General features: G+C 31.4%; 1 protein-coding gene across 2 annotated transcripts in view; it reads right to left on the bottom strand.

The window, feature by feature from the left end:
- LOC111057456 (choline-phosphate cytidylyltransferase A) overlaps positions 1–9,787 on the bottom strand; it is a 73,674-nt gene that overhangs the window by 62,639 nt on the left and 1,248 nt on the right. The gene's annotated exons all lie outside the window — the stretch shown is intronic.

Consider the following 9,787-nt stretch of genomic DNA (forward strand, 5'->3'; position numbering starts at 1 on the left):
AGAGTGAACAATATGTTGTTTCAGTCTACACCTCTGTGATTGATTGTATAAACACTTGTGTGAGAGAGAGAAGTACAGACCTATAGTTTTCACCCTAGACATTTTTGACTATATCGATAAATCTTGAAAAAGGTTGTTTGAAGTAACTTTAACGAGTAACACTTGTCACATAAATCGATTTTTTCATGTAACGGTTTTCGATGTAGGAGTTAATGGGGTTAGCAAGGGACCTCACAGGGTGCGGAGCAGATGAGAGGCGCGTGCGATCGAATGCACCTGTCACTTTACTCTAAAGAGCTAATATCTTCCCATACTAGATTCCTTCCTTTTGTAATGCTGGTGGGAATCGTTTCACACTATAGGAACGATCGATCAAATGGAACTTGATTCTTGCCTCCTTTACTTGGGTTAGAGAAGGGTGTGGGAAAGAGATAAGAATCAATTGAGCCTGTCATCATAGTAGAGCGAAATGGATGCAGTTCAATTTGTTAGTATAGCATTAGATGTGGAAAGAATTGATTCTTATCTCCTTTACTTTCGGAAAGGGTGCAGGAAAGAGATGACACTAGTAAAAGAAGGAGATCTCTTGAACCTGTCATCAATCCATTGGAGCGAAATGGATTCACTTCAATTTGTCAGTATGGCATTAGATGTAGAAATATGAATTCACTTTAATTTGACACCAAAGGAATTTCTCAAAGAGATTTTTTCCCCCACATCTTTAGGATTCACCTCAATCTGTCAGCATAGCATTAGATGTAGAAATATGGATTCACTTCAATTTGACAGTAGACAGAGGGAATTTTTCCTCCTAAAAGGGAAATTTTTTTTTCCCTCACCTGGAGAGAGAGAGAGAGAGAGAGAGAGATATCTTACCCCCCTCACCGCCACTGGACAGGGGGAAGGGGAAATCTATTTTTAGAAAGAGAGAGAAAGATATATCTCCCTCTCTCTCTATCCCCCTCACCACCACTGGACAGGGGGAAGGGGAAATCTATTTTTAGAAAGAGAGAGAAAGATATATCTCCCTCTCACTCTCTCCCCCTCACCTCCACTGGACAGGGGGAAGGGGAAATCTATTTTTTCAGGGAGAAGGGGAGGAGGGATGGACGAGGGGTGAGAGGGGGGAGGGGGATCTCGAGCAAAAAAGCTTCCTTGAAATCTTGAACCTTCTCTACTTGTATAAGCCAGTATATATTGTAATCTACATAAATAAAGTACTCAATCAATCAATATTTTTTGTACTTTTTCTTCTTCTTCATTGTCATCCCATCATGACCATGGTCTAAAAACTTTTTCCTTGAAGCCTCATTTTTCTGGATGATCATAATCTTCCACTTCTCGTTCTTCTTCTTTACCTTTTTCTCCTCTACCTACGTCATCTCTTCTTTTTCAATTTCCTCTACCTTTTTCTTTTTCCTAGTCCTCTTCTTCACAACCTTTCTCTCTCTCTAATCTTCCATCTTCTTTATCAACAACCTCTGCTTATCGTCCATATCTCTATTCTTCTTCTTCTTCTTCTTCTTCTTCTTCTTCTTCTTCTTCTTCTTCTTCTTCTTCTTCTCCTTCTCAATTGTCATCATAATCATCACCTTCTGCTTCAACTTATTCATCTTATCTTCTTCTTCTTCTTCCTCTTCTTATACTCCTCCATCTTCTTGTTTTTTTCTTCTTTATTACCATTTTCTGTTCCTTCTTCTTTTTTCTTTTCCAATTCTTCAATTCTTCTCCTACACATACTTGCTCTCAGTTTTATCTCCTCATTAGTTTTTTCTTTTCTTTGCCAATTCATTCACCCATTCTTCTTGTCCTACACATTCTTCCTCTCATTCTTCTTCACTTTCTTCATCTCAGTTTTCTATCTTCATTAGTTTTCTCTCTTCTTTCCAATTCTTCCATCTACTATTCTTCCCCTACACATTCTTCCTCTCATTCTTCTCCACCTTCTTCATCTCAGTTTTCTCTCTTCATTAAATTTCTCTCTGTCTTTCTCACTCTTCAATGCAGTTTCATTTGAGCATCCAATAGAAATGAGACGTAGTAAAATCTACGTCACAAGTGCTCTGGTGCGTCATAAGAGCTTGACTCAGTTTTTTTCCTTTGATAATAGCCTACAAGACAAGAGAAAATTGGTTTTCCCAAATATTGTGCACTCCACAATTTTTTCAATCAGAGGCATGAGTTACTAAATTTTTAATCTCCCTACTTTCCTAACGTACTTTCCTACGTACCTAACCTGAAGTATACATTTTTAATTATAACTGAACTAGCTAGTTTTTAATCAATTATCAATTTTTTAATTTTATCATTTGATTGCATGGTAAGAGATTGCTGTGGTATTTCTCCATAAATGAAAAGTTAAGACATTCTTCTATAATATTCTATAATAGTGGACATCAATGTCTTATACTTTCAAGTTTGGATTTCAAATTTCTTTGTACTTTAATTGCAAATTATGATGATATAAACTGTGAATAAATTATTTATGTGAATATATTTGAAAATTGTTATGAAGTTATTGAACGAAAATCCAAATTGAATGCTGTAATTCACCCCGAAGACTTCTGCTACTACAAATATTGACAACAGGGTAAACAGCTAGATGGGAATTCGATGAGCGCTACTATTCAAAAATTACTTGTCAGCCCGGGAATCGAACCCAGTACCTCCTAATTAGTATATAGTAGCGCTCATCAAATTTCATCTAGCTGTTTACCCTGTTGTCAATATTTGCAGTAGCAGAAGTCTTCGGGGTGAATTGCAGCATTTAATTTGGATTTTCGTTTAATAATAATAATTAATTGATTAGTATTTGAATAATTGCAATATCCCAGTAATTTTTATCTGTATCTAATCAATTGGTTGATGAGCAAAGGAAGACAGAACATAGAAAACATTATTGCATATAACAACTAACCACCTAATGACTTACTAAACACACAAACGAATTAACTAATTAATAATACGCACAAAAAAACTAACAAAACCTACTCTAGAACATGGTACGCCATAGTGGAGTGGGTCAATTTCCACACAGAAAAAACTAAACAAGTAGAGGACACATTAAAAGAATTTTTTGTAACAAACTATTGTATGTAATATCTAATATTTTGTGTAATTGATGTTGTAGTTTTAGTTTTTTTTTTGGAAATAAACATTTATTTTATTTATTTTATTTATTTATATTCATTTATTCATCTCTATGTCAAAATATCCACAAAGATAAACATATTTATAATTATATATTATTATTATGTATACAGGGAATTATAATTTTAAATAAATGAAATAAAAACTACCATCTTTTCTTGAAAACCAAGAAAATAGACTCCTCAATCATTTGCGAGCATCAGACGCAGTTTCATCTAATTGACTACCTAATCATCTAGATTATTGTGCTAGAAATAGCACATACCAATCATAATAATGAATCTAAAAATAGCAAAATATCAATTGGCGTTGATGAGTTTTGAAATAATAAGGCTACATTTTTGCAGGAATTTTCCTCATTGGCTTACAACATAAAACTCTTTTATGAGAAAATCAATTATGTTTGTTCAGCATTACTAATTGTTATTAGAACCACACATCCTAGAAAATCTTCAGTCAATTTAAAAACATGTAATTTTCTTATCTTTTATGTAATACTCAAACCGGATCTATACTAAATAGATTTTTTTTATAATAATAGTCCAGTGTGAAATAGCTTTCTACTGTAAAGTGGGATTTCTGAATGTCTTTGAAATGATCTATTTCATGTCTACAACATCATCTATTTCATGATTGAACATCATTTCTAAAACATCATTGATATTTTCAATCTATCATTGAAAATCATATTGGGAAAGGAGAACAGTGAACCCTTCAATATTGCTCTCCCAACAATTACAATAGGTCTAAATACGTCATAGCTAAAGGGGAAAACAATGGAAGCTGTTTCTCTTTAACTTATTATTATTTTATGTAGTGAAGTACGCTATTATTGAAATCTTGAGAAAAAAACATTTGATTCATTAAGTAATATACGGTTAGAAACAGAGTTTTAGCTGGAGGAAATACTATCAAGACAGGTTGGCTGTCTCATATAAGATTATTTAATGTCGGGGCACCGAGCTTCGCTCGTTATTATTATTTTTGATAAACAGAACACAATTCTCTAAAATGATCGTGTTTATATTTTACAGCTGGCTATACGTCAGCTTATGAATTTCGTGGATGCGATATTTTGATTTTCCACAGAATCACTCGCTCACTTTTTACTATCCACAGACGACGAAAGTCTCAGCTGTTTCAGCCAAGGATAAATTACCCTTTTAATGTCGTTCAGCGAGTTTTCCCAAGGATGAGATCTAGTGCAATCGATTTTTATATCATAAACCTACTATGTTCCAATTTTCGTGAAAATCATTAGAGCCGTTTTCGAGATCCGTTGAACATAAATAACCAGATATACAGAAATTGCTCGCTTAATATAATGTGATACCGATGGATGAAGCAATTAAACTACAGCTAATGAAAGAAATTTTAGTTTCATATCTTAATTCAACAATATTATCAAGGTTCAACAATCAAGATATCATGAAGCTAAAATCATTTATTTCTTTAGCTGTAGTTTACTTTTTTTTATTCATTCATACAATAAATACATCATCGAAATGAAAGGGAGAGGAAAAATAAGGTAACCTTGTGCTATTCCTCTCCCAAATCTAGATAAGGTTACACATAGTCCGAAATAGGTCAAGTCTTGTAGTTGTTCACTTCACAAAATTTCCATTACTTGAATATTTTCACAAAGTAGATCTTAAAATTTAGATGCTTCACAACCAAACATAGAATAAATATTTTACAATATTATAGCTAAAATAGGGAATATTCACATATTAAAGAGATAATTTGGAAGAAGTAACAAAACAAACTTAATCCTTCATTGCTTAATTGCTTCATTTATCGGTATAAATAATATTTTATGAGACAATCAACAAATAAATATATTTATTGCCAAAAAGAAAACAAATAATTTACTCATACACATATAAACATGTGCAAAATAAAAATAAAATGTACATAATACAATTACACAAACAATATTACTAAACCAAATTTTCAAGATCCGAATAACACTTTACAACATAAATAATAAGTTGAAGAGAGGCAACTCCCATTGTTTTTTCTCTCTATTTTATCTACGACGTATTGAGTCCTATTGTTATCGCACTGTTGGCGACTTGGATGATTTGGAACTTGGATAATTTGAAACAAATATTTTGGGCGTGTGCCTTACAACACAATATAATAAGATGATGAAACTCACTAATAACTATCAGCATTGGAGGGATGGGAAGCACAAATGTTATTTATGAAAGATGCTAGCAGATAACTGATCAATAGTTAATTATGCTAGCAGTTAAAATATGATAGAAGTTAAAAAATGATAGCAGTTAAAAGATGATGGCAGTTATGGCTGTGCAAGGTCTAAAAATAAACTTTCTACTCGTGATATTTTTCAAAGTTTTTCGATTTGTATATCATCAAGCTATCAAAGAGGAAAAGTTTTCTCAGGATTTTTTTTTCTGATCAGTACTTTTTGAGATATGAGCGCTTAAAGATTAAATTTTTGGGAGAGAACATTTCAAATTCGGTAAGAGATAAATCCATGAGATTTAGACGATAGATTCTTCATAGTATTGTTGATCTAGTAAAACAAAAATGTTATGAAAATATCAATTTATAAGATAGTTATTCAATTTACTAAAAATAACCAAAAATAACTTTTAGTTGAGTTATTTTTGGTAAATTGAATAACTTTTTCAAAAATTGATATTTTCAGAACATTTTTGTTTTACTAGATCATCAATACCATGAGATAGTTATTCAATTTATTAAAAATAACTTTTACTTGAGTTATTCTTGGTGAATTGAATAACTTTTTCAAAAATTGATATTTCAGAACATTTTTGTTTTAATAGACCAACAATACCATGATCAACAATCCATCCTCTAAATCTCATGGATTTATCTCTTACCGAATTTGAAATGTTCTGTCCCAAAAATTCAAACTTCAGGCGCTCATACCTCAAAAAGTAATGATCGGGAAAAAATGTTTTCCTGAGAAAACTTTTTCTTTTTGATAGCTTGATGATTTACAAATCGAAAAACTTAGAAAAATGTCACTAGTAGAATGTTTATTTTTAGCCTTTGCACAACCTTAAAAGATGCTAGCATTTAACTGATCAATAGTTAATGATGCTAGCAGTTAAAAGATGATAGCAGTTAACTGATCAATAGTTAATGATGCTAGCAGTTAAAAGATGATAGCAGTTAACTGATAAATAGTTAATGATGCTAGCAGTTAAAAGATGATAGCAGTTAACTGATCAATAGTAAATGATGCTAGCCGTTAAAAGATGATAGCAGTTAACTGATAAATAGTTAATGATGCTAGCAGTTAAAAGATGATAGCAGTTAACTGATAAATAGTTAATGATGCTAGCAGTTAAAAGATGATAGCAGTTAACTGATCAATAGTTAATGATGCTAGCAGTTAAAAGATGATAGCAGTTAACTGATCAATAGTTAATGATGCTAGCAGTTAAAAGATGATAGCAGTTAACTGATCAATAGTTAATGATGCTAGCAGTTAAAAGATGATAGCAGTTAACTGATCAATAGTTAATGATGCTAGCAGTTAAAAGATGATAGCAGTTAACTGATCAATAGTTAATGATGCTAGCAGTTAAAAGATGATAGCATTTAACTGATCAATAGTTAATGATGCTAGCAGTTAAAAGATGCTATCAGTTAGTTAATCAGCATTGACAGAATGGGGAGGGAGCACAAATGTTATTTACAAGCCATGCAGGTAGTTTAGAGTGAATAGGTGATTGCGATTATTAGTGTATTCGGTCATGTGTGAAGGGCTGTATTTGTTTGTGCACGTTTCATATTAGCATCGGAAATGGTAGAATGGTAACAGGAAGAGGATGGGCTATATCTTTTCTAAGAAATAATTTAGGAAGTAGAAGTACAGCAAGGCATCAGTGTATTCACTCATGTGTGAAGAGCTGTATTTGTTTGTATAAGTTTCATAATTTAGCAACAGAATTGGGAATAGAAAGAGGTTTACTTCTCCATCCTTAGTAAATAACAATTTAGGAGGTAGAGAATAAAGAATAAGAAGGAAGAACATAAAATTATAAAGATAAATATAAGATATAATATAAAGATAAATTAGGCCTATAGGAGAAAAATAATAATTTAGGAGATAGAAGTAGAATAAGAATAAGAGGGAAGAAGATAAAATCAAAAGGATAAATATAAGATAAAATATAAAGATAAATTATTGAATAAACAGTATAATAAATTAGATTGATATGTCGTAATTTAAATATAAATTAAATATAATATAAAGATTAATTATTGGATAAAAAAATAATTTAGGAGATAGAAGAAGAATAAGAATAAGAAAGAAGAAGATAAAATTAAAAGGATAAATATAAGATAAAATATAAAGATAAATTATTGAATAAACAGTATAATTAGATTGATATGTCATAATTTAAATATTGAAATGTGATCATTAACAAGCACCTCTTAATGGAAAGGAAAATTGAAGAGTATTTGAAAAAATGAAGTGAAAGTGAAATAGAAAGTAATTTTAATTTAGAAGAAATTAAGGTAAAAATAGAAAATCAAGAATGAATTTAATAGTAGAAGATGCATAAGGTGAAAATATACTTGATATTGCAATAGAATAGTGAAATAGAAAGTCATTTCAATATTGAGAAGAAAGTAAGGTAAAAATAGATAAAGAAGAATGAATAAACAGTAGAAGATGGATAAGGTGAAAATATACTTGATATATCTATATTTTTAAAAGACTATCTGGCAACATTGAGGAGGTCAAAGGGATAGCGCTATCTACTTTGTTGAACGATAGACAAGGATATCAACACCAATGTAAATCAAATACTGTCATTACAACGTGGACCTCACTATGATAATATATAATAATATTGAAAGGCCTATTTTATATAAATCATTGTAACTCAAACACATTCATAGATAGCGATGTCTGCTTTGTCGAACGATAGACAAGGATATCAACACCAATGTAAATCAAATACTACCATTACAACGTGGACCTCACTATAGTAATAAAATAATTTATTAAAAGACCTATTTGATATAAATCCTTGGCTATTCGGCTATTTGATATAAATCCTTGGCTATTCGGCTATTTGATATAAATCACTGTTGAAAATGATCGCTAGACGGTCGAAAGTACTTCAGTCCGTAAATAGAAGTTTTTAATTATTTACTCGATATTTGACTGCATGTCGTGTTTAAATACACAGAAAAAGTGTGTTAATACATAGCAGCTCGGAATGGATCAAGAATCCGTCACCTTTGATATAAATCATTGTAACTCAAACATATTTTATATAAATAATTAACTAAGAGGGTTATCGTTCAGATATTCATTGTTCGATAGTAAATTTTGATGAATGATTTTATTGAACTTTCCAATAGAGATCTCATTGGAGAGGATAATAGTATGACGTCACTCATCATAGCTCTTCTCACTATTCTTATCTCTGTCTACGTCTGTGAGTGTGACACCGTTATCTCTATAGCCCCATCTCACTTCAACTCATTGGAATATTTTCGATTTTCATATAGCATTTATTCTTCAACAATGTTCTGAAAACTTTTACAGGTAGCTTTAGCATGTCATTGGAATTCTATTTACAAACTTCTATTATCTGTTTACATACATGTGAGATGTGAGATACCGTTATCTCGATATTTCTATCTCACTTCAACTAAATAGAGTAGTTTTTGGGGAGTTACGGATTTATACGTTCTAACTTTCATAATGTATATTTATAGTTTCTCTTTGGAATTTTAGGAATTTAGGCTACATTTACAACACTTCTCCTCCTCTGTCCAGCTCTGAAAATGATGTCGTCATCTCAACAGTCAAAAAAAAAAATTAAACTGAATGCAGTAAGCTAACTTATTTTAGGATTTCATATTAGAGCTATCAAATTATGTGAGAATTTTCTTCAAATGTGTATTTTACTAAATATTTTCTCATATGTATTTGGGGTTTTTCATTGTGATTTTATTCAATTCACAACAGTTCTATCTTTGCCTACGTCTGTATAAGATACTGTTATCTCGACTAACCTAGGCTATCTCACTTCAACTAAGTGCCGGTTGCACAACAGCCGGTTAAATTTTAACCGCGATTAATTCCACGAGAACCAATCAGAGAAGACGTCTTTTCAAAAACGACTTCTCTGATTGGTTCTCGTGAATCACGATTAAAATTCAACCGGCTGTTGTGCAACCGGGCCCATGTGTAATAGTTGGAAATTCCACAGGGAAAAGTATTTTTCAATAATGGAAATTCCAGAAAATATTTATAAATACAGTACTGTTCCATATTCTAAATGATAATTTATCTACAAACTGCATAGCACATCTATCCACTTTATTCAAGTATATATAAAACAAGGGTACGGTAATTTACAGATAACTCTGCAGACACCACAGATACTATATTACTTGAATTTAAAATTTATTTTTTATATAAAAAGCTTCAAATTACCAAAAAAATTCAAAAACGTTCAATAATTTCTAGCCTAGAAAAGAATTTTGATTCATGACAATGATTAGAATAGCCTTCAATAAATCGAGCAGATGTTGATAAATTTGTCAGTTTATAGGAAGGTGCCAGACACACTAATCTAATTTCAAGGTGAGCTAAATAGCCTACCAATAT

Source organism: Nilaparvata lugens, chromosome 13, assembly GCF_014356525.2.
Source record: "Nilaparvata lugens isolate BPH chromosome 13, ASM1435652v1, whole genome shotgun sequence".
NCBI classification, from domain to species: Eukaryota; Metazoa; Arthropoda; class Insecta; order Hemiptera; family Delphacidae; genus Nilaparvata; species Nilaparvata lugens.